The sequence below is a fragment of the Carassius gibelio genome, chromosome A3 (genome assembly GCF_023724105.1).
Source record: "Carassius gibelio isolate Cgi1373 ecotype wild population from Czech Republic chromosome A3, carGib1.2-hapl.c, whole genome shotgun sequence".
NCBI lineage: Eukaryota > Metazoa > Chordata > Actinopteri > Cypriniformes > Cyprinidae > Carassius > Carassius gibelio.
This window is the reverse complement of record NC_068373.1, coordinates 11,938,588-11,964,493: the sequence shown is the minus strand read 5'-3', so window position 1 is coordinate 11,964,493 and position 25,906 is coordinate 11,938,588.

Here is a 25,906-nt window from a genome sequence, read left to right as displayed (position 1 = left end):
GTGATTGGGCTCTCGGGCGAGATCCCATTCGTAACATCTCCGTTCCCTCCTTCTGTTTTCTGTATTGCTATTTTAGCATCATTTTTGGTCACAGTGAAATGAGTACCCAGTGGAAACCCCCCCCCCCCCCCCCCCCAAAAAAAAGTGAACCATTCTAACTATTTCCCAGTAACATTTAACGGGTTGCATTCACACCGACAGTGTGCACTAGTAAGTGAGGTAATCCAGTCAACAGCAACGTCATTTGTGAACGGTGTTCAACAATGGAAAGAAAGAAGAACAACATTAACAACAGAAGGATGGAGGACGCTGTGCTCAGAGTAGTATTTTTGTTGTGTCTCATAGGTTTCACAATAATGGACATTGAATGTCGACACATACAGTACGTAAAGCGATTGAAAGAATGGAAAGGAGGACTAAAAATCTCCAATGACAACTGTCAGTGCTACATTTCTATTCCTTCTATTGCTGTTCTCCATACTTGCAAAATAATTTGACACAATGTTTACAGTATGTTTACACAGCATTTTGAATCATGGCGGGTGAGGGGGTTTTCAAACGCGTCTGGCCAATCAGTGTATACTTGCGTCACGTGTAGTACCAGTTGTGCTGGTTAGACCCTGCACCGGAGTAAGAGCTGATTTTGATCTTTAAAAAAGCAGTATGGTATTAAAATCACACCCAGTTCCAGCGGTGCGAAAACACCAAAAAGTAAGTAGTTCCACAATTAGTTATGGTACTACGAAAAGGTTCCCACAGTAAAGGCCCTAATGTCTTCTGTCTCTATTGTGTGCCTTTATACTTCCCTTAAAGTCACCAAGATATCAATTTTTTTTAATTCTTATTTTTAATGGAATACTGCAGTGTTTATTAAAAATAATTTAACCGTGCACTTCATTATATTTTTTACAATTCATGTGCCCCTGTAATCTTTAATCAAAAACGTTAACCTCCCCTCCCCTGCAAAATGACTCTTCTCTTCTGGTCACTGGGTATGCCACAAGGGCAGAGCTAGTGACAAACACTGTGTTAAACACTGGGGAAAAACTGAAGCTGATGCTTCACTGTATAGAAATCAATGCATTGACAAGTGCTGGCGCATGCCATGGGGGAGTACACTACCCTTAAAAGTAGAAAGAATATTAGGATATTACAACATTACTCCTAGGACATTGCAAACTTTTTTTTTTAATGAGTATGACTTAACCTGATTGAGAAAGCACTCAGACATTCAGACAGTCTCTCTCTCTCTCTCTTTCTCTCTCGTGTGCTGTTTGGAATGTTTTGTGCTGTTGATTGTCCTCATCGTTGTCATCTTCAATAAATAAAACATCTCTTCATGCTAGGGTGTTGCCAGTGGAGAGAAATCCCCTCACAACTAACTGCAAACTGGCATTCAGATCTGCCTCCATTTTGTTAGCGAGCCCCAACTTCCAATGATCGAATCAATTCCCGAGGGACGAAATCAAGTCCTGCCCTCTCATTTCAAATGCCGTTTCACTTGGATAGACGTCACAGTAGAGAAAATAACAAATAAGACAATCACTACTTCTGTTTCATGCAGACTTTAAGCTGAAAGAAAATAATGTGCCCATGATCCAGATAGAAAATAGACTCTTGGTAAAATAGATAAAAGATTTGATGCCATTACATCTGTTGGTTCATAATAATGCTGGTAGCTGAAATTATGGTTACTTTTTAAGGTGTTACTCTGGGTATTGTGTACAACCTAATACTGGTATGCAAACACTATAGATGCGAGTTTGGAAAACCTCACACTCCTATCTTTCAAATTCCTTCAGTTATTTATCAACTGTCTTGAAAGTGTTGCTGGAATCAATCATTTGCAATGACTATCAAAGAGACAGCAGGTGAGAAAATCATTGCTTGATCTTTCACAGAGAAAGACATTTTTGAAAAGACAAAGAAGATGTTTTGAAAGTGCTGTCTCCCAAGGAGACCACAGGTGAGCAAATTGCTTGATCCTTTTAGATGGTACAAAGAAAAAGATTTTAAGAAAAGATGGGAACGGATGCTTTCAAGTTACACAGGGGCATTACGAGACAATGCAGGTTTACTGAGGAAGAGATCTGTAGTGCAGTCAAATATGCAAAGTAAATTCTTCAGTGAAGTGGGTATTGATAGACATAACATGCTTAGTTGTAGAAGACAAAAGGAAGAGTTGTAATTCTAATATATGTAATATTTCACAGCAAAAGTGAATATTATATGGGATTTTGAATAAATTTGAGATTCCTGGTTTAAAGAAATCACCCTCAGAGGCAGATACTGCTTGTTCTAGATAGATGTCATGGATGTATAATGCTGTTACTACTACTGGTGATTAATTTTGGTCTTGCTGGTTTAACAACTTTTCTATGACAACCAGATCTTCTTACAATAGCAACTACAGTGTGTAGTGTTTATCTGTTGAGCTCTGAATTAGGCAGTTATAATTATTACAGATAGGCTAGTAAAGGCCCAATAATGTATTTTATGTTAATTGGGTAAAGATATTCTGGTCCCACTTTATATTAAGTGGCCTTAACTACTATGTACTTACATCAAAAAATAAGTACAATGTACTTTTTGTGTTCATATTGTATTGTAAAACACTTTTGCTGCTATTGAGGTGGGATAGGGGTAAGGTTAGGGAGAGGGTTGGAGGTATGGGTAAGTTTAAGGGTGGGTTAAGGTGTAAAGTATGGGTCAACAGTGTAATTATAAATGTAATTACAGAAATTAAATACAGATGTTATTACATGTAGTTTTTTTTAAATATAAGTACAATGTAAAAACATGTATGTACACAATAAGTACATTCTACTAAATTATTAATTAAAATGTAAGTACATAGTAGTTAAGGCCACTTAATATAAAGTGGGTCCGATATTCTATTGTGTATCTCATAATTAAGTTACACCAAAAATTCTCAAGGTGTTTCATCAAGTCTGCTCTCCAATGTCCAACTGTTACCAGAAAGGCAATATTAGTACTTGAAATATATGTCCCCTTAGACCAGTGGTTCTTAGCCTATATGACTTCAAGGCATCCCATTGCCCAACACAATATTCCATAACCTCACACATAGACTAAGATATTTCCTTCGACATTTCGGTTGTAGTTATGAAGAAGCTGCTTGATTTCAAAATTTTTTATTTATTTATTTATTATTATTATTATTTATTTTTTTACAAACTAGTGTCTATATATTAAATTCTAAAGATTTTTGTTTTTGCTTGCAAGTGGGAAAGAGATTTCCCAAGGTCTGCCATGTTGTCTCTAGTCATTACGGTACAGCATAAAGAAGTAATTTAATTTATCTAATACCATTAATTCAACACAGTGATTCATGAGTCTGGAATCCAGTCATTACAAACAATGTTTGAATATTGAATGCTGATTGTGATGCAATAATGGTTTGGTGTAAAATTTGACAGGTGTCAAAAGTTGCCCTTGGGGGCTGTCAAATTCCAAACTCAAGAGGAACAGCATTACTTGTCTGATTAAACACTGTTGTGAATAGCAGGGCATCCCAAGCAGCTAATGATTTATGAAAATAACTTCACAAACAGGCAGCCATCGAGAAAAAGGAGAGGGATCTGAGCACTCAGCACGACCTAAGTTTGTATGTGCCTCCCACTTACCAAGGACTAATTTGTTTTGACTAAGTGTATTGTATGCACAACCATTATGCTGAAACCTCCACAACATGATCTATGAACATTGTTATGGCCTTTTTGCCTGAGAAAAGAAAGATGTTTTCTGTGATATTCAAGTGGTCGGTTTAATCAGAAACTGTTTACTGCAAAAATGATCCACTCATATATACATGTATAGGTGTGTTAGTTGGGGACACTTAATTTCCAGTGATAATGACGACTTGATTGCACAGATACTATTTAAACTTAACTGACCTGGATGATGACATCACTGAATTTAATGATGAACTGCATTTTTGCATTATATTGACACACTATTTTCCTATTAATGTTGAAAAGTTTTGACATTGAAAGAACAGCATTGTTTGTAACATTTATTGTATTCAGTTTTTTAAATCGTGTGCTAAAGAGTTTTAATTTCTATATATACTGACTCCAAGCTTTTAAATGGTATAGTATATATTGTTACACTTGGAGTAACACTGGAGTAATAATGCTGAAAATTTAGCTTTGATTTAGCTTTGACAGGAATAAATTAAATTTTAAAATATATTCAAATAGAAAACACATTTTAAATAGTAAAAATATTTCACAATATTACTGCTTTAGCAAACTGATATTGACTGGTATTGTGTCATGTTGAAATATATAAATTAACATCACATAACTAGCATTTCCAAAGTGTATATTGTTTATGTGCTCTCAAATAAACTAAATGATAAACTATATTATTAACATTATTGTGATGGTTACTGATTCTATATTAACATTATTGTGATGGTTACTAAGTCTAGTAGTACAGTAGGACATTTAGATGATGTGAATGAAACTTCATTAAGTTTTTACTTGATTGTACATTTAGTCAGGAATTATAGTTTGGAAAAAGTCTAACAAGTAAAATGTGTACACGTTATGTGAAAACTAATACAATTATATTAACAAAACAAACAAACAAAAAAAAAAGACTTCTGTTTATGATCTCTGCTGGATAAAGCGCTTCATTCTTTTTTTCTGAGGAAATCCAAAACTCAATTCCTGAGGAAGTCCTCCGCGCGTCTTCTTGGGGTGAATTATGTCTTATTCCTCTCAGTGCAAAGCCCCGAACATTATCAGGAAGGCTATTCCAGAGTTTGGGAGCCAAATGTGAGAAAGCTCTACCTCCTTTAGTGGACTTTGCTATCCTAGGAACTACCAAAAGTCCAGCGTTTTGTGACCTTAGGGTGCGTGATGGGTTGTAACGTGGTAGAAGGCTAGTTAGGTACGCAGGAGCTAAACCATTTAGGGCCTTATAGGTAAGTAATGATAATTTGTAACTGATACGGAACTTAATAGGTAGCCAGTGCAGAGACTGTAAAATTGGGGTAATATGATCATATTTTCTTGACCTGGTAAGGACTCTAGCTGCTGCATTTTGGACTATATGTAGCTTGTTTATTGACGAAGCAGGACAACCACCTAGAAGTGCATTACAATAGTCCAGTCTAGAGGTCATGAATGCATGAACTAGCTTTTCAGCATTTCTGTATGATCAAAACTTGAAAGTGTAATTTAAGTTATTTTCTGTGTTATCAGGAGAAGATGCCTCAAAACACGTATTCGCGTTGATCGACTACAGAGGGTTAATGCTGTACAGTTGCTTTGACAAAAGATGTTTTGTAAAAAGCACTATATAAATAAAGGTGACTTGACATGTATAAGATAAATTGAAGTGCTCAATATGGTGGCCATAATACAGACTTAAGGGGTGATGACCAAATTTGCCTTGATCATCTGGCATATTTTTTTTTTTACCATAAAAATTTCCTGCAAGTTTCATACCTTAAGACTTCCTCCTCATAATAACGAAGCTTTTATTTAATCAAACTCCAAATACGGTTTGTTGTGGATCCTATGGGACAAGGTGACCTAGCACCAGTCGTTTGCATATCAGAATCAGAATGAGCTTTATTGCCAGGTATGTTTACACATATGAGGAATTAGTTTTCATGACAGAAGGTTATGCAATGCATACACACACACACACACACACACACACACACACATACACACACATATATACATATATATATATGGATTGTATAGATTATAGATGGATTGCCTGAGGCAAGAACTGTTTCTGTGTCTGGTTGTTCTGGTTCTCAGAGCTCTGTAGCATCGACCAGATGGAAACAATTCAAAAGGGAGTGTGCTGGATGTGAAGGGTCCAGAGTAATTTTGCCAGCCCTTTTGCTCACTCTGGATGAGTACAGTTCTTGAAGAAAAGGGAGGGTTGTACAAATGATTCGCTCAGCAGTCCGGACTACCCTCTGTAGTATTCTGAGGTCAGATTTGGTAGCTGAGCTGAACCAGACAGTTATAGAAGTGCAGAGGACAGATTCAATGATGGCGGAGTACAACTGTTTCAGCAGCTTCTGTGGAAGGTTGAACTTGCTCAGTTGGCAAAGGACATACAGCCTCTGCTGGGCCTTTTTAACAATGGAGTCGATGTGAATGTCCCACTTTAGGTCCTGGTAGATAGTGGTGCCCAGGAACCTGAATGACTCCACTGCAGTCACAGTGCTGTCAATGATGGTGAGTGGGGGAGTGCAGGGGTTTCCTCCTAAAGTCAACATCATCTCCAATGTTTTAAGCATGTTAAGCTCAAGGTTGTTAAGACTGCACCAGACAGCCAGCTCCTTAACCTTCTGTCTGTAGGCAGACTCGTCACCGTCCTGAATGAGGCCGATGAGTGTGGTGTCATCTGCAAATTCAGGACCTTGACAGAGGGTCTTTAGATGTACAGTTGTTAGTGTACAGGGAGAAGAGCAGTGGGGAGAGAAACACAACCCTGAGGAGCTCAAGTGCTGATCGTATGGGTACTGGATGCGAGTTTTCCCAGCCTCACTAGCTGCTGCCTGTCTGTCAAGAAGCTGGTAATCCAAAGACAGACGGAGGTGGGCACAGAGATCTGAGTTATTTTGGGCAGGATGAGGTTTGGAATGATCATGTTAAAAGCTGAGCTGAAATCCACAAACAGGATCCTCTCACATAAGCCCACCACTGCCGAAAAATCCAGACGTCAGGGAAAAAATGGATTCAGTTTATTTTTTGCAAACATCCCAGTCACGTCAGTCAGTGTTAATTTACAGTCTTGTGTTTAGTACACTTCACGGAAGACTGTTTTGAGAAAAAAAAAAAATTGCAGTATGATGCTGGCTTTGCCAGAACACTTTTTGCTCAAAGATCAGGCCATGGTGACTATTCTGGACCCAGCAATGATGCCACAAACTGTAAGAAATGTATTTCATGTAAAATGAGGACGTCATGTTCAGGCTCTGTGTTAAAAGACTTTAGCCAAACATAACATAACAGTGGGCAGTTATACTTAACTCTTAAAGAGGAAAAACCCCTCCAAAACAGAGTCAAAGAATAAGAAACAGGGTGGAAAATAACCTGTTTCTTATCCTAAATAAATAACTAAAAAAAAAAAAAAAAAACATAACGTAACATAACAGTGGGCAGTTATACTTAACTCTTAAAGAGGAAAAACCCCTCCAAAACAGAGTCAAAGGATAAGAAACAGGGTGGAAAATAACCTGTTTCTTATCCTAAATAAATAACTAAAAAAAAAAAAAAAAAAACATAACATAACATAACAGTGGACAGTTATACTTAACTCTTAAAGAGGAAAAACCCCTCCAAAACAGAGTCAAAGGATAAGAAACAGGGTGGAAAATAACCTGTTTCTTATCCTAAATAAATAATTAAAAAACAAAAACAAAATTGTTCCAAAAACTATAGTAATATTATAATTGCACCTAAGAGAACATACATACATACATACATAACATAATACAACAAACCAAAAAAAAAAAAAAAACATGCTATGTCATCAGATGCCAGTTGCCTTACTGACAGAGTCATTGCATTGCTTAAAATGGAGGTCCTGCCTTAGTTAAGAGAGCTGCAAAAAATGTCTTCTTAGGAGTATTTCAGTTCTACATAATACATAGATTGTATCTTGAATGTAAGTGTATTTTGTTGATTCGTCATGTTACATTCATGCATTAATACTTATAATATCCTTACTGTATTCAGCAAATCGGTTTATTTTTTCAGTTTCACAGTTTAATTGTAAATTTACAACTATAGAGTTAGGGCACATACAGTATCCTTGTGTCCACTGAAGGTGAGTGAAGTGAGAAATCAAGTGCAGTTTATTTACGGAGTAATCCAAACATCATCCAAACAAAGACTTGACTACAACAGACTTGACACACCGACAGCAGGTACATGCGTTATTACATGACAGAGCACAATGGGAACAAGAGGGCTACTTACACAAAACAACTAAGGGTCACATGATAAGGATCAACCAATGGACAAACAGAACTGAGAACCACATGACAAGACCATAAACCAATAAGCACAAGACTTCACAAACCAATCAGAACATGACTCAATGAACCAAAGAACCAATCATAAAATAACACTCTGTGTTCTCTCAAGGGAATCACATGACAGAACAAGGACCATGACAATACTCCAAAATAAAAGACGTGAAAGCAATGATTAAGAAACAATCCTTTTCAATCCTTCCACTTCTTAAATTTCAGACTCATAATCTATGTAAGTTTACTTGACATTCCGTACAGTAGGTGGTGATAATGTTCCTAAGAAGTTAATCGCCATTAAGCAAGAAGAAGAAGAAGAAGAAGAAGTAGAAGAAGAAGAAGAAGAAAAGAAAACACAAACAGAACCCAAACCTCACATTACAGTCCTTCAGCTGCAAAGTTCTTGCAGACATAGAAGCAGATTGTTAAAAAGTAAAATGACTGTCCTGGTGAAGAAAATTAACTTGGAATAAAACTGAGATCTGTTCTAGATATTTATAATGATATGACAAGACCTTCAATGTGGGCAGCCATTTGCAAAAGATTCCGGGAAGACGTGCTCAAGGACTTCTCCATGATTCTCTCCACCTACCTACAATTCCCGAACCCACGACCTTGTGTTTACAAGTCCAACCCTCTAACCATTAGGCCACAACTTCCCCTACTTCTAGTGTAGAAACAAAGGAGCAGTTGTGTCCAAATGCTTAGAGAGTTGTCTGATATCAGAAACAATCAAAAGTTTATCAGTGATCAAAACCTTCGCTAATATTACAGATATCAGATTTTGAAGTACCTGTTGATAAAAAGATGCATGCTTTGAGCATACTCTTAATGACAAATATATTTTGCTATATTTTGGGTATTTTGCTTACATTGCATACTTTTAGTGAAAAAACTAATGAGGGGTTGAGAGGATATAATTTTTTTTGGGAAAAAAACAACAAAACAACAACAATAAAAATTAAAGTAAAAAATTAACCCCCAATAAGGGCCACCCTATTGCACACTCTTTGATTCTAGTTTCACAAAGCAGAAATACTCTGCAGGGCAGACTGATCTCATATGCAGTTACATCAGCATGCAGTTTCATCCTCAGTTCAGTCTAATGGAAAACTAGAAAAGCACACCATCTGTTAACCACCCAAGCACTGTTTTCCCAACAGATAAATACTTTTAAAAGGTCAAACCTTCTTTCTAGTGTACTATAGTGCTGTCAAAATCTCTCCTATTAACTTATACAATCAAATGTAAATTCTAACCTCTCTTTATGAGTATTTCCATCAAAAGGCTCTTCACTTATGTATATAGCATCCACTCTTCCATGCAGCCATTTTGTGGAGATGATGAGTTCTCAATTCTGAGTTCTTACATTTTGAAAGGCTTTTTTACACACTACTGCTCTCTTAACTATTATGTTTCTGTGAAGGACAATGTCACACCAAGGAAATTGTTGCTTAGCAATTCTTCTCTCAACAGGATAGCTTTAATTCCTTCTTAAGTCTCCTCTAATATTATTTGCTCAAATATAAACATTGTTCCTGAAAATCCCTGATAATACTCAGGACCCAAATACCTGTGAAAGACTTTATTAGCATGGACTGCTATTACACACAGAGATAACAGTAACAAGAGCTGCCATTTCAGACTCTTTGGTTTTTATTTAACAAAAACAAATAGGCTGACTTCTTCGCTTACATAATTATATGTGCTCAGTACAATGCAATTGTATTCAGTACCTTACCTGAACTTAGCATTACCTTTTCCAAACCAGCCTGAGTAGCAGACATGTCTATAGCTGTTATCTCTCTTTCCAATGATAAATGCCATCATTGTATTGACTTTACTGTGGGTCACTGCTTGGCTCTCCACACCTGTTTTACTTCAACAAATAACCAATGAACTTCTAGTTCTTTTGACCCTGTCAGATACTGTGCCCAATGACATCTGCCAAATGTAGAATGCCATTTGCTTGCAAATACACAGATGCAAAAGCCCTGGAAACCCACATCAAAATCCTAAGCAACCCTCTATACTTTTCAAGATTTTTTTGATGAACAAAATGTTCAAAAGAACAGAATGTATTTGGATTATATATTTTTTAACATTATAAATGTATTTACTGTAACTTTTGATAAATGTTTCTTTGCTGAATGAGAGTGTACAGTTCCAATGGATTATTTTCTGTCAGTTCCATTGCAAATCAATTCACGTTTAATTACTGCACTGAATTACAATGAGATTGTAAATGTCAAGCAGATGTCTGCTTTTTTGCAAAACTTTGCAAAAAATGTTTCCCACATTGGTTGTTATTTTGATTCTATTACAAGACACAGATTTATTGCCATTATGTTAATATACATAAAAACAAGGGTGCTGCTTGAGGATTGAAAACTATTTCCTTAGTCGTGGAGTGGCCTAGTGGTTAGAGAGTTTGACTCCTAAGGTTGTGAGTTTGAGTCTTGGGCCGGCAATACAACGACTTCAAATGCTTCCCGGGCGCAGCAGCATAAATGGCTGCCCACTGCTCCGGGTGTGTGTTCACATTGTGTGCGTGCTCATGGCTGTGTGTGTGCACTTTGGATGGGTTAAATTCAGAGCATGATTTATGAGTATGGGTCACCATACTTGGCTGTATGTCACGCCACTTTCACTTTAAGCCAGCAGCATTACAGTAAACATCTAGAAATAAGTTTAGCACGCAGTGTACTTTTATTTACTCAACAGACATAAAAAGGTTTTCAATCACCCAACCCAGCATAACGTTTAAATATTAACAAGGTTTGCTGATTCCTATAATTACATGCCTTCAAAGCAGTATGTCATAGAGTATATCTTAAAAATCAGTTACACCAAATCATCTACCAAAAGACCTTTTTATAACATATCTAATTATGATATTAATGAATCTAATTGGGATGTTATTTTCTACTTGACTGCCACATCTGTACTTTGCTGCATTTGGTCTCGTACTCTATCGCATATTTTGTCAGTGTTGTGCGCTAGCTTAGACCTTTGTTGTGATAAACATTAAAGTGCATTCAGCTGAATTAAATTTCCATTTTGTCGGGTTAAAAAAAGTTTAGTATACCGCGGCAGCGGCAGCCCTCCAGTTAAGCCCACCTTGTGTGAAAACCGAAGAGTGTAAAGACCATCGACTCTACCATGTGACTCCACCAGGCAGGGACACCGGCAGGGAATATAAGTATTGTTTTGATTAATCTATTTTTCCTTCTCCTTGTTTCATTTCTGTTTCAGTTGTTTTGTTTTTTTATAATCAAACCTTACTATGTGTTTCCAGATCCCTACTAACACTACCACTCGCAAACCACACATCACACAATGTAGGCAGCGCAATCTTAACAACCTGTGCACTTTTGCTATATCTGCTAATACACTACTTTCTTTGTCTATTGGTCTCAGGAATTGCCAGTCTGCTGTAAACAAAGCCGATTTCATTACTTCTATTATTAGTCATTCAAAGCTCAATCACATGGCCCTGACAGAGACCTGGATCGAACCAGAGGACACTGCTACACCTGCAGCACTCTCAAATAATTTCTAATTTTCCCACTCCCCCCGTTTGACTGGCAGAGGTGGAGGTACTGGTCTGCTCATCTCTAATGATTGGAAATTTAATCCTTTAGGTATCAACAGCTCCTTTGAATCTCATTCATTTACTGTTACCTACCCTCTTAAAATTCATTTTGTAGTTGTCTATCAACCCCCAGGCCCACTGGGTAACTTTTTGGATGAATTAGATGTGCTGCTCTCAACCATTCCTGAGGATGGTACTCACCAAGTTATGCTTTCAACATCCACCTAGATAAACCTCTGTATGCTGATTTCCACACTCTGCTTGCTTCTTTTGATCTCAGCCGAGTGTCAACTACTACTACTGACAAATCAGGCAACTGGACCTTATTTATACGTGACACTGCTCTATTGATCATGTTCTGGTTACTCCACTGCACACATCGGATCACTTCCTCCTCACTCTCAACCTCAACATGGTCCCTGATACATCACTTACCCCTCCACATGTCATCTTTTGACGTAACCTATGCACACTTTCACCCTCTCGGCTATCTGCAATGGTTTCATCTTCACTTCCTTCCCCTAAACTGTTTGCATCTTTGGATGCTAACAGTGCTACTGATACTTTCTGCTCCACTCTTACATCTTGACAAATATTTGATTGTCAGAAACGTTTCAAGCAAGAAGATTCAAACACACACATACTGTACTAAACATGAATTTGAATCCTAAAGCTATTCAATAGTTATTAAAAAGACATACACAATAAGTGATTAGAAACATGATAGTCAAATGTGTGGGTTACATTTATGATATGGAGTTAAGCAATGGACTGTTTTTCTTTATAAGTCTTTTTGAGATCATTTTGGTGCATCTACATCTGTAAAGGACATAAAGACGTTCTGTGGAGACCAGAGGTTAAAAAGTCCCCTTAAAGGAATTTCAGTCTTCAGTTATTTCTTCCAGGAGAGCTTGTGATCGAGCTTGTGAATCAAATCTTTAATTTTTCTAGTTTGGGTCTGATACCCTACAGTGAGTTTGTGCCTATCTTGTGTGACACATGGCAGAATGGGATCAAAAATTTTCCAGTCAGGTTTTTTTTAATAATATGTCTGTTTGTGTGTGTGTTATATTATTCACACTTGCTGACACTTAGTCAGCAGTTTAAGACATTGATATTACAGCTGTTTAAAAGTCAGTACTGTCAGAAAGAGTCGTTTAAGCTAAACATTGATCCAAATTCATTTCCATTTCAAACTTCCAACTCAGAAACCTTGTGATTCTGTGATGTGAGAGATATTGCTTCCTCTGTTTCAGCTGAATAACTTTTTTAAACCAGCAAGCTCGCTAGCAAGTTGGATTTGCTATGCATATGCATATGAAAAATTTTCAAGTTTGAGGTTAGATTTCAAAAAGCTATTACCTTCAATCATAAAACTTAGAACCCATTGTAACTGCAAGATTGTTCCTCAGGACTAAACATCTGTAATGGCCAAAAGTCATAAAAAAAATAAAAAAAAACTTTACTTGGGCATAAAATCTGCAATTACTGGAAAAATAAGCATGTTTACAAGCCAAAAATTAGCTTGAAGGTGAGAAATGGAAATCTAGTGAGCATGTGGGCGGAGTCCGATAATGCATTTATAATTCTGTGAACAGCTGAAAACTAAACCTGAACGTTTGCTTGATTTTTTTGTGTGAGTCAGTAATGGCTGTAGCAGAAGTAGGTTGTCCACATTTTATTGGGCACATTGTCTATTCGCTCTGCATTTTGAGGGAAAAGAGAAAAAAAGAAAAGAAAATATAATCCATTATGACAGGGAGCTAATGACTCACAGTGTGCTGCATACACATTCCCATGAAAACGTTTGCCAAGGAAGTGACATTTAACTTGTAAATCTCTTCATGCCTCAACTCTCACTCCTAATGTAGACTCACTAGAGAATGTGTCGTGACTCTGCACTGGGCGATAAATAGATTACGGCAAATATGGTGAGGGAATGATTGAGCCACTGTGCACAATACACTCAGCAGCCACTAATACAGATTCACACTTCTGCATAGTTTATGTGGAACAAGAGTGAAGGAAGAACACTGACGGCAGATATGAGAGAGAGCCAAGGAGGGTCATAATACCTTGAGGAAGCTATATGATGTCATTCAGGCAAGACTACAGGGGTATAAAGTTTGAAACCTTGAACTTAAAAATACAGGTTCTTTATTGGTGTCTATATTTCAATTCTTAATATCCATATTTCAATTCTTAACATCCATGGAACTTTCAATTGTAAAAAATGTCAAATTAAAAGTTCTACCCACCTTTTTGTTGTTGTTGCCATGACTACTTGTCCTTACTATTTGCACACTGAGGTGCAAATAACTACAAGTACAAATAGTGTCTGACAGTATTTGTACTGAATAAGTAGTAGTTATTGCTTTATGTACTTGCTCTTCCTTTAATGTCTTTTTTGGCACTTGCAATGGTAAAATTGTGTTTCTCACACTTCAGTTCCAACTTCAGTGCTGCAACAGTTTTATTTCTTTCTTTATTATTATTTTTTTTGGACTGTGAAACTCAAATGGAAAAGAAACAGTATTTTCCCTGTCTTAATTTCCAGTAAACTTTGAGACTTCAATTTCATAACCAATGTTGGGAAGTGTACTGTTACATTACTGAAATAATACTCAATTACAAGTAAAAGTACTGGTGTCGAAACAGTACTTAAGTACAAGTATTTAATCAGAATACATACCCACATAGCAAATGTCTTCTGGCCCAGATCCTGGCCAAACAACAACTTTTCCCTTGGCCCAAGTGCCACAAAGAATGACAGCCCTGAAATGGCCCAGAACTGGATTAAAGACAAGGGTCACACATGGGCCATAACTGGCCCGAATCTCAGCCAGTTAATCACCCTTAACTGGCCCTGAACTGGGCCAAAACAGGCTTTATTATTGGTGCCAATTCTCAGCCTTAAGTAAACCAGAATCCCCAATCTGAGCCACACCTGAGCCTTATATAGCCCAGACCCAAACCAGACAGCAAGCAGTCTTGGCTCAGATCCGGCCCACATCTGGCCTGCATGGATTTCACCCAGGCCAGATGTGGGCTGGATCTGGGCCAACACTATGTTGCTGTCTGGGAATAAAGAATCTTAATATTTCATATTTTTTGCATTGTGTATCACTATAATTGGCATTATTCACATGGATTCCACATCTGGCCCGCGTGAAATCCATGTTGGTTAGATGTGGGCCGGTTCTGGGCAGAAACTACTTGCTGTGTGGTATTGTACACACAAACTATGCCAATAAAGTACATTAAACTGAATAGAAAATCAGACTTAAAACCCACAAATCATGCAATAAAAAACGCATTGATTTTTCTATTTATTTGTATAAAGAACAAATCAAACAATAAAGAGTGCATGTATAAAGTATACAGTCTATAAGAGAAATGTAACAGATAGAAAAATTTAACTTAATCATAGTAATTAATTACAGATGTGTAATAGTAGTATAGTAGAATAGTAGTGAGAGGAGCAGAGCATAATTTAAGTTCTTAAACGCTGAAAATACTATCCCGATTCACTCCGTCAAGGCACGCGTTTCTCATTCAAAACATGCATCACCGGAAACATGGCATGTCGTAATCTAAGACAAAACCGACGATAGCCAATGACCGTTTGCTATCACTGACTTAAAACTTGTTGTAAAACTTCTTAACGGCACATTTTTTTTAATTGTTATTGTAGCTACAGAGGAAGGAGATACATATCGCCGATGAATGATTTGAATTTGGATCTGTTCCTCACACCAAGCATTTAATGGATACAGAGGATTCAAATAAAGAATAAGATACTTTTATGATAATTTTATTTAATGCGTGTGCATGACAGTATACTAATAAAATGATGTGCCCCCACCCTCTATTATAGATCAATGGTAAACCAAAGTGTCCGATGGTAAAGCAAATAAATATTACATGATAATGGTTAAGTGACCTCTCTCTCTAAGGATTCTAAGAATATTTGTACCAATAATAAAAATATAACATTTAATAAAAATAATTAAGTGCAGTTTAATGCACTTGACTGATTTGCTAAATTTTGAAATGATAATGTATCATTCTGTTTCAGTTAGATTAGGTTGGCAAGTGGAGAAATGCTTACTTTAAATATGTAATATTTTTTGTAAATATTAATATTCTTATTTTTTCTCTGTATCTATTTAACCCAGAGAAGATTGTGCCAAGTCAGGTAAACAGATTTTAACATCAGAAAATAATCCACAGGATGGTCCATATGCTTGAACACCTGTTACAGCTAGATAACAATTACAACCAGTTTTCGATAAATAATAATTGCTCTCCATATGAGCTCTGGGCACATTTTATGCACTAAATCCTCACCATTTAAAAGAGGCTTCAGTGAATGTTCCTTTTTTTTCCTTTATGGCAGTATTGTTTGTTGTATGTTGAGTGTCTGTCCTGAGGAAGATCTGGGCTGAAGCAATGTGAAATAATGTTTTCTAATCTCTCGCAATATCAGCATGGTACAATGCTAGCAGGTGGTCTGCATGTACAAAGATGTGAACATGATGTCCTGCAGAATTTTCAGTTCTGAGTGACGCAACCATTAAAGTAGGACAAATAGTAGGCAGAACACATTATAACTTCCTGCTGTTGTCTTCCTGTGCGTCTTTTGTCAGTGGGACATAATGTAAAATAATTTCTGTACAAACATGCAGACCACCTGCTGCAGTTTGATATTTCAGAAAATGAAATTAGAATTGAACTTTCTGGATTTGTATTTTCTGAGATTTAGGCCTGTTCTAGTTTTGTTGCATGTACCACTGGGACATTTGTTTAGCATTAGCATTTACCCTGGGAAAGTGTTGTGAGACTGTACAAGCTGATGAATGACATGCGTCCCAAATTAAGTATGTTTATGTGGATGTGCGTCTGTATACATAGTTTCTGTGTGTGTGTGTGTGTGTGTGTGTGTGTGTGTGTGTAAGAGAGAGAGAGAGAGAGAGAGAGAGAGAGAGAGAGAGAGAGAGTATGTATTTCCATATGCAAAGAGATTATGACAGCACTGGATTCCCTCTCCATTAGTGTTTCTTGGACTCAGACTGTGTATTTTTGTTTATTGCATGTGTGTGTGTGTGTTAGAAACACGCCAGGTTCCACCTCCACTCATTCACAACGCACGCCCTCACCTGAATAGTGAGCACTTTCACCTGACCCTCATCATCAGCCAATCACCTCTGCACTACAAATACCACACACGCACTCAGTCAGCGTCCGGTCTCATTCGCAACATGGTCTTACCTGTATGCTAACTCTAAGGACTAACTCCATTTCTACTTACCTCTCTCCAGTGATCTCCTGAAGTCTCCAGCCTTCTCCGTGCATGCGTGTGTGTGGTACACCTCCCTCCTTTGACGTCTCTACCCTGCTACTACGGATCACTTCTCCACTGCCATCATCCATATCACTCCACCCAGCACTACCCGCTCCTCTGCTTGTGCCTAAATAAACTGTCTTTCTGTTATTCCTCAGACTCCAGTCGTATTCTGTAACAGTGTGTGTGCTTCTGTTTGTATTTTTATAACATTCCATCCATGTTTGTGCTCAGCATGATCTCATTAAATGGTGATTCACCAATTAGGGCAACTCTTCTGTTCTTTAAAAAGAAAATATATTATATTATATTTTTATAAAAAGTTTTTTTATACTGCAAGAGTTTTTTTTTTTTTTTGCCATCGTATTCAATGTTTTTGTACTTTGGTTATGCCCTACATCTACAATTTTTATTTTAATAAATCCACCACTGATTTTCATCAGGGTTGATAATTAAAGATCCCTGGAAACAAACAATGTCACCAGCAGCAAAGAGAGCAACATTGCTTCATTTTTACAGGCTATCTAGACTTTAGATTCTCTCTGGTGATAGTGTAATATTTATATTTGTATAGCAAATCCAGTGGTTCTCAAAGTTGCTCCAATTTATTTAATTTGAATATTTGAATATCAAGATTAAGGACTGCATGAGTGACGATGCCATATTGGTGTAAAACCTTCACCACTTACTAGGCCATTTACTAGAGGTGGAATCATATGGATTTTAACAATTCTTCGGATTGTTTTTAATGATCCAGTGTCTTAATTCTTAATTAATTAATTAATTTATTTATTTTCAATGCATCTTCAGACCCATTTCCTTTATATGGATGACAATGTATTTTTTATGACACATTCACATATTTCAGGTCAATGTTTTCTATAGTAAAACGTCTGCCTTTCTTGAATCAACTGGAACTGCTAGATCACTGTGGTTACATTGTCAATCAATCAGAGGTGGGTAAAGTACCCAAAAACTTTACTCAAGTAAAAGTAAAAGTATTTCTAGAAATATTTACTCAAGTAAAAGTAAAAGTACTAGTCTTGAATAGTTACTTGAGTAAGAGTAAAAGAGTATCGGATAAAAAATCTACTCAAGTATTTAGTTACTAGTTACTTTAGGTCATATACACTGAGCCTATATTTATTTAGATATATAGATCAAATGTATGTAATGTATGTATGTGTGTGTGTATATAAATGTATACATTTCATCAGCCTTTACTCCAATTTATGTAATTTATTATAAAACCCTGTCTGTTTACTCAAGTAACAGATATAGGTGTCATGCCATAACATATTTTTAATACGATTGACTTTATATTAAATGTGAATTTAACACTGAAAGTTAATGTGATATAAATATTGCTTCTAATCTTTCATTGTTCAGAAAGAGAGCAAATAACATTTACATTATTAAAGATCATTTTCACTGACAGTCTAGAGTTCAATCACTCTCAGAAACTCCCATTAAAATCACTGAAACTGTTAACACTGTGAAATCAATATCTTATTTACAGATTTCGTACACACATCTGCACTTTGTTGTTTCTGGCGAATTCTCAGTCAGTGAGCGAGTGAAGGAAGCGCCGGCACTTTAGCGACGACTCATCTGAACACCTCTGATTGGCCATTGCATTCAAAAGCTCAACAGAATCGTGTGTGATTGGTTATAATGCGCAGCGCTGTAAAAACTCGTCTGTCTCTGGCTCAGCGCCAGCAAGCGATCACAGATCTGAATTTAGCAGCTGATGATATGACTCGCTGAACGTACTCACGCCGGTGTGATTGTATTAAAATTAATAAAATCTTAATCGGCTATTTTTGGTCTTTTGGAAGCTGCATTCAACTTGGTTCCCCTCTGTTATAAGTTACACGTAAAACAAACTAATGTCACAGTGGTATCGTGTACTGTAATCGAATGTAGCCCAAGTTATTAACGTTACCTGTTAAACAGTAGACAGCACACGCGGTGTTCATCTAATAAGGATCTCCATCGCAAGCAAATAATAGCCTTTGCAGATTTGCTTTCAATTCAGTGCAGTTCCATAGCCCCGTTTTCAACGCTGCTGATGATCTTAAAAGTTACAACTCTGAGTGAACCGCTTCAGACCCTCAGCGCGTGCGGCAGGGAACTGAACAAATCATTCAAACTGATTCATGAACCAATTCACTCGTTTGCCAATTGGTTTGATCAAGACACTGAACAGAATTGACTGAAAAGAATGAATCATTCACGAATGGGCATCGCTCATTGCCCAGAGAAAAGTAGACGGCGCGTTTGGAATAAATTGAAGCATTTATAACATTTATTGCATTAAGATAAAGTAACGAGAGGAGCGTCGCCCAAAGTAACTAAGTAAAAGTACAGATTTTTCCCAAAAAATTTACTCAAGTAAGAGTAAAAGTACCCATCTTTAAATATACTCCGAAAAGTATTGGTTACCCCAATAAATTACTCAAGTAAATGTAACGAAGTAAATGTAACTCGTTACTACCCACCTCTGCAATCAATGTCATGCTGAATCCAGTATTAATGAATCAGCTTTCTTCATGTTCTCTGATTGACTAATTTGCTGCTAAACTCCTCATATGAATGTCTGCATGTATAATTCCGAATGTTTAGCGTCCGTGGTATGAAAATGATCACTGCGAGACGTTTCCGAAGTGAACGAGTGAGTTGTGACTTGTGAGCGACTGCATTTTGACTAAATTTTCCACTTAATTTGACACTTTAGAAAGTTAATAAAGTAGGAAGTTGCGGTTTAGGGTCAGCAATCACTTTATCTTATCAAATTTCTAAAATATTTGAAATTATTTCGGTTTATTTTATTTATTTATAGGTTTTTGTTTATTTAAATAGCAATATCTGGCAATATTGCATTGCCAGCATTTGTCTGGCAGTAATCAAAAAGGCAGCGGCTATTTACACTTATTTACACTATTTACAAGTGCAAATAGCTATGTTAAAATAGAAGGATTTTCTGCTATTTATAATACCATTTGCAAATAGTGGCAGTTATCTGCACCTCAGTATTGTAGTACATTATAAATCAGTATGCAATAATGAATACATTTAATAATTAGTGTAAATTTTAATTTTAATTCAAATTATTAAGTGGATGCCCCCTTACTGGGACAGTAAAGCCATCCCTACACCTACCCTTACCCTTCCAAATACTTTATTTTAAACTTTTTTTATAATTTACTTCATTCTCATTGAAAATACATTCTTTTCTGATGTGATTTGAAAAGGGAGATAAAGTTGGCCAATAGGCGGATTCGAACCCGGGTCCATCCCATCAAAATATGTAGGACACAGGGTTTATCTTCTGGGCCACTAGAGGCGACAATCAGAGATGGTATAAAAAAAGTCCAGGGACAGGTATATTGCTTACAAGCTATGACATTCTGTAGCTGAAAAAAAACAAATGATATTACTTGTCACAAACATTAGCAACGCTGTCATAACGCTGTCTAACACTAGTGCAGAGATCTGTAGAACAAGTAACTTAGGGTACAGAATGAAATGAAATACGCAAACACTAGCCATTAAGAAGTCAATGACACGTCATTCAGTATCAGCTATATAATGGTTATAAATAAAAACAAAAACAGCAATATGTATAGTTGCATGAATAATAAACAACTGATAAAATTTGATGCAATAAATAGGGTACGATTTTAAAAAACAAAAACATCCAAAAACATCTACATTTCTGTTTTCTTTCAAGTGTTAATGTATATAATTAGTTGTATTTATAGGGGTTATTATAGCACAATTCTATAATAAGAGGGTTATTATAGAAACCCCCTGGACCTCAATATTTTTCAAAGCCTGGCTACGGGCATGCTACCTACTGAGCAGTTATGTCCAAAAGATGTCTTTTTTGATGTCTTTGATACATGTGGAAAAGACGTCCACTGAGGAGCCAGAATGAATGTTTTTATAGCATATTTTATAGTTTTATCTGCATGTCTGATATAGACATTCATGGAAACTCTGTACAAGGTTAAAAACTAGTTCAAATTTGATCATTTTCAATGTCACTCTGCAATTTTCAATGTCACTGTTTTTGCACACAATGTTTTTTTTTGCACGTTGAGGCATCAACCTCTAGAATTTTTATTTCTTTGGCCCGCATCTTCTCTGCATCCCCCTTGCCCTTGCGCTTGCGCTTTTGTTTCTCTATCCTAAATCTACAGATTTCTGGTTCTGAGCCATTGACTGCATCTGACACAAGAAACAGAGTGGGAGCCAATGGGCCGCTGTCCCTGCTTGATGGGCCGGTCATTGGCCAATTAAAAAAAAAAATTGCGTCGGCGTCGGCCCACCGGGCATTTGCCCAGTATGCCAGATTACCAGTTCAGCCCTGATTGACATTGTTATCTATACTTTCTCTGTACTGGATTACATCAACACCACCACTGACAGTGTTACAACAGAAAACAGATCACAACATACCCTAATCAGAAGCCATGGGTGAAAAAGGAGGTGTGACTTCTGCTGAAAGCCCGCAACACTGTCTTCAGGTCAGATGAAAAGGGGGGGTCAAAAAGGCCAAGTACTGCTACAATCTGAAGGTAGAGGAAATATTTTCCAACTCTGACCCCTGAAACATTTGGCAGGGCATGCAGATCATCAGTGACTACAAGTCAAGCAACTCCGCTCTAACGGTCACAGACATCTCCTTCCTTAGGCTGCTGGCCCAGATGGCATTCCTTGTCGTGTGCTTAGGGCATGTGCAGAGCAGCTTGCAGGGGTCTTCACAGACATTTTCAACCTGTCCCTCACCCAAGCAACTGTGCCAGCATGCTTTAAATCCACATCCATTGTGCCATTGTCAAAACACTCTACCCCAATGTGCTTAAATGACTACCGCCCCATAGCACTCACACCTATTATTATGAAGTGCTTCGAGCTACTGGTCCTAGCACACCTTAAGGAATACCTCCCACCCACACTGGACCCACACCAATTTGCCTACCATAGAAATAGGAGCACAGTGGTGCAGTCTGCACTCAAACACCTGGGCAATAACAACACATATGTACGGATGTTGTTTGTTGACTTCAGTTCAGCATTTAACACTGTCATTCTTTCCAAGTTGACCACAAAACTTGGAGACCTTGACATTAACACCTCCCTCTGCAACTGGATTATGGACTTTCTGACCAAAAGACCTCAGCATGTTAGGTCAGGCCACACCTGCTCCACCACCATCACACTCAACACCGGCATACCACAGGGCTGTATGCTGAGCCCATTCCTCTACTCCCTTTACACCCATGACTGCAAGCCTGTGCATGGATCAAACTCCATCCATCATTAAGTTTGCAGATCACACCACGGTGATTAGCCTCTGTGACGAGTGGGGCAGGGCCGAGGGCCGTGGGAACGGGCGAGGCCTCGAGTCCCACAGAGGAGATTGAATCAGAATCAGAATCAGAATCAGAAAGAGCTTTATTGCCAAGTATGCTTATGCATACAAGGAATTTGTTTTAGTGAAATAAGCTTCCAGTACACAGAGACAACAACACACAGACAAAATAAATAAATAAATAAATAATAATAAAAAAGAGATTGACAAATTGGCAAATAAATAAGTGTATAAACAATTGTGATATAAATGATAATGGAATAGGAGGCTGAAGGATATAAAACTGGAGCGACGACAGTGAAGGACGAGAGAGGACCAGGCCTGGGCTTTTAGTTGTGTTTGGTTTTTATTTGTGTGTCTTTTGATTATTAAAGTCTTGAGAGCCTGAGCCTGCTGCTGTCCGCCTGAACGGGGAGGAGCAGGGAACTGGGGACTCCTGCCGGCTGCCCAAAACCGGAGGAGTGTCGTGCTGTCCACCGAGGGCTGTCTAGTGCCACTGCCAGGCACCGCGGAGGAGATCACGCAGCTGGTGGAGGGCCGAGCAGCAGTGCGCCTGGGAACCAGATTTTTTTTTGTATGTGCTCCTCCTTCCATCTCCTTTTCTCTCGCCTTGTCTGTCCTACCCCCAGGTTCCTGCGAGGGGCGATGGGTGTATGTGACAAGTGGGGCGGGGCCGAGGGCCGTGGAAACGGGCGTGACTGGAGATGAGTGACACCTGCTCGACCCGCCGGCCTCGAGTCCCACGGAGGAGATGGAAGGAAATAAAACTGGAGCGACGACAGTGAAGGACGAGAGAGGACCAGGCTTGGGCTTTTAGTTGTGTTTGGTTTTTATTTGTGTGCATCAGTCGTCCGTGAGGGGCTGATGCACTGTTTTGTATTTATTTTGATTATTAAAGTCTTGTTTTGATAGTCCGCCAGTTCCCACCTCCTTCTTCCGGATGAATATGAAGGTTTTATTATTACAGCCTCATCGTAGACAATGATGAGACTGCCTACAGGGAGGAGGTACAGCACCTGGCCACATGGTGCGCTGACAATAAGCTGCTCCTTAACACCAACAAGACAAAGGAGCTCATTGTGGACTTCAGGAAGAAGAAAGAAAGCATGCATAACCCCATCCACATTAACGGGATGGTTGTTGAACATGTCTCCAGCTTCAAGTTCCTGGGAACCACCGGAGGACCTGTCCTGGACTACAAACCCCTCCAGCCTGGTCAAGAAGGCTCATCAGCGCCTCTTCTTCCTCAGGACACTGAAGAAGAACCAGCTTTCTTCAGCCATCCTGGTAAACTTTTACTGTGGTGCGATTACGAGCATCCTGACCAGTTGCATCACAGTTTGGTATAGGAATTGCTCAGTTGCTGACCACAAGGCACTGCAGAGGGTGGTGAAAACCGCCCAACGCATCACAGGGACACCTCTTCCTGCTACTGAGGACATCCAGTGAAAATGCTGGACTCCTCTCACCCTGACCACAGACTGTTCAACCTCCTGCCCTCCAGGAGGCACTTCAGGAGCCTCAGAACAAGGACCAGAAAATTCAGGAACAGCTTTTTCCCTACAACTGTCTCCTTACTGAACTCTGCCCTCTGACATCCCCCTCCCCCCAGGCTCTTCACCCCTCTTCATCACTACAACTGTTTTACAAACAAGCAAAGAACAGTAAACGTGTTATTAATTGCACTGCCGTCTGTTCATCCAGAGTACTGAGTAATCCATTTGCACACTGAAATATTTTCTATGCATTTTACTGTCCATTGCACTAGTGTAAATTATGTTCATATGTTCATAGTTTCTGCCTATAGTGTGCATACTCTTTTATATAAACCATCTGTATAGTATGTTCTGGTACACCTATCAGTATTTCATGCTGATAGTATTTAAAATATGTCAATTATGTCCATAATACTGCCTTATGTGTACATTATTGAAAATTTGTAACATATTGTAGACCTTGTATATTTTCTGTACTTACTGATTATTGCACTTCTGGTTAGATGCTAACTGCATTTCGTTGCCCTGTACCTTACAGTACATGTGCAATGACAATAAGTTGAATCTAATCTAATATATTGTACCTGTAAGTGTTTTTTTTTTTCATCCATACAAACATGAAAAAAAGGTTTGTAATAGTTTTTTCTTATTTTTATTCCACAAGTATCTGTACTTTATGTCTGCAGCCAAGGGTAGCACAAGTGGCACAGTGCAAAACACTTTCTCCTCACAGCAAGAAGGTTCCTGGTTTGAGAAAGGTCATCCTATATTCACATCATGTAAAAAAAGAAGAAAAGAAAATCAGAATCAGAATTGAAAAGTATATCCAATCCACAATTACACATCATTTAGAGTAAATGAGTAATTTGATTCCTCAGACTATTGCAGAGGAAGATGTTTCTTGCTCCAAATGCTAAATATATCCATAATTATCCTCCCCCTTTTCCCCTAGTAGGACGACTGGAAGGATTGCACCTGTAATCCAGGTTAAATTTTTCACCATGAGAAGGATTTATAATATTATGCAATCTCTTTTTCCATAAAGTAATGATCTGATTTCATCACACTGAAGGTAAACTTACACACATGCAATCCTTCATTACAGCTCAGGGGCAGATGGGAGCCTTTGTTTGGTGCTGTTATTGAAGCCTATGGCTTATTGAAGCCTCAGTCAAATTACATCATAGATAAAGCTCAGAGATTCATCCAACCAGTAAAATTCCCTCACATTATCAAGATAGGCTGCCACTCTCTCTTCCCTTTCTCCAGGGTCTCTGACTGGTTTATCTGATAAGATTTATGGACATCTACACATTAGGCAGACACGTTCATCATTATGCCTGAGACCCCATTGAAAATCTGGGACTAAAAATATGATTTTAACCTGGAAAGTAAAAAAATACAAATAAATTAAGGTTATAAAGAAGCAAAAATATATATAATAATAATAATATTACAAAAATTGATCATTTTAAGATATTTAACAGAATGATGAAAGGAAAGAAAAAAAGAGGAGCAGTGAAAACACATTTTTTTATATACCCAGTCATCTTTCCTGTTCATTAGTGGAAAGAAAATTTGGCAAATGCCTGTCACCAGTTCCTGACAGTGGTGACTGAAGTGCTCCACTCAGTTCATTTAAAAGAGCGCCCTACCCACATACCCTGGAGAAAATTTTTAAAAATGGTCTCAATTTACAGAAAACCATCTGAATTTTATCACAGCGGTAGAATATTGCATATATTATATTGTATATATTTACAATTTTATGTTAAACACATATAATCCAAACTAAGAGTAATAAAAGTTTTTGGCTGCATTGCATGTTTTGATCTGCACATCTGAGACATAGTGTCGTTTGGCCATGCATGCTCACAGACACTTGAAAATAGTCTCATTTTGAAGAAAACAACCGAAAGAATTAGCTGATATACAATTTGGGACTAGTAGCTCCACATAGAAGTAGTGATCGGAGCAGGAATATGACCGATGAGCTTGCTTGTTCAGAGGACTCTTTTCCATCTTTTGATAATTATGTTAATGTAAAGTGTATAAT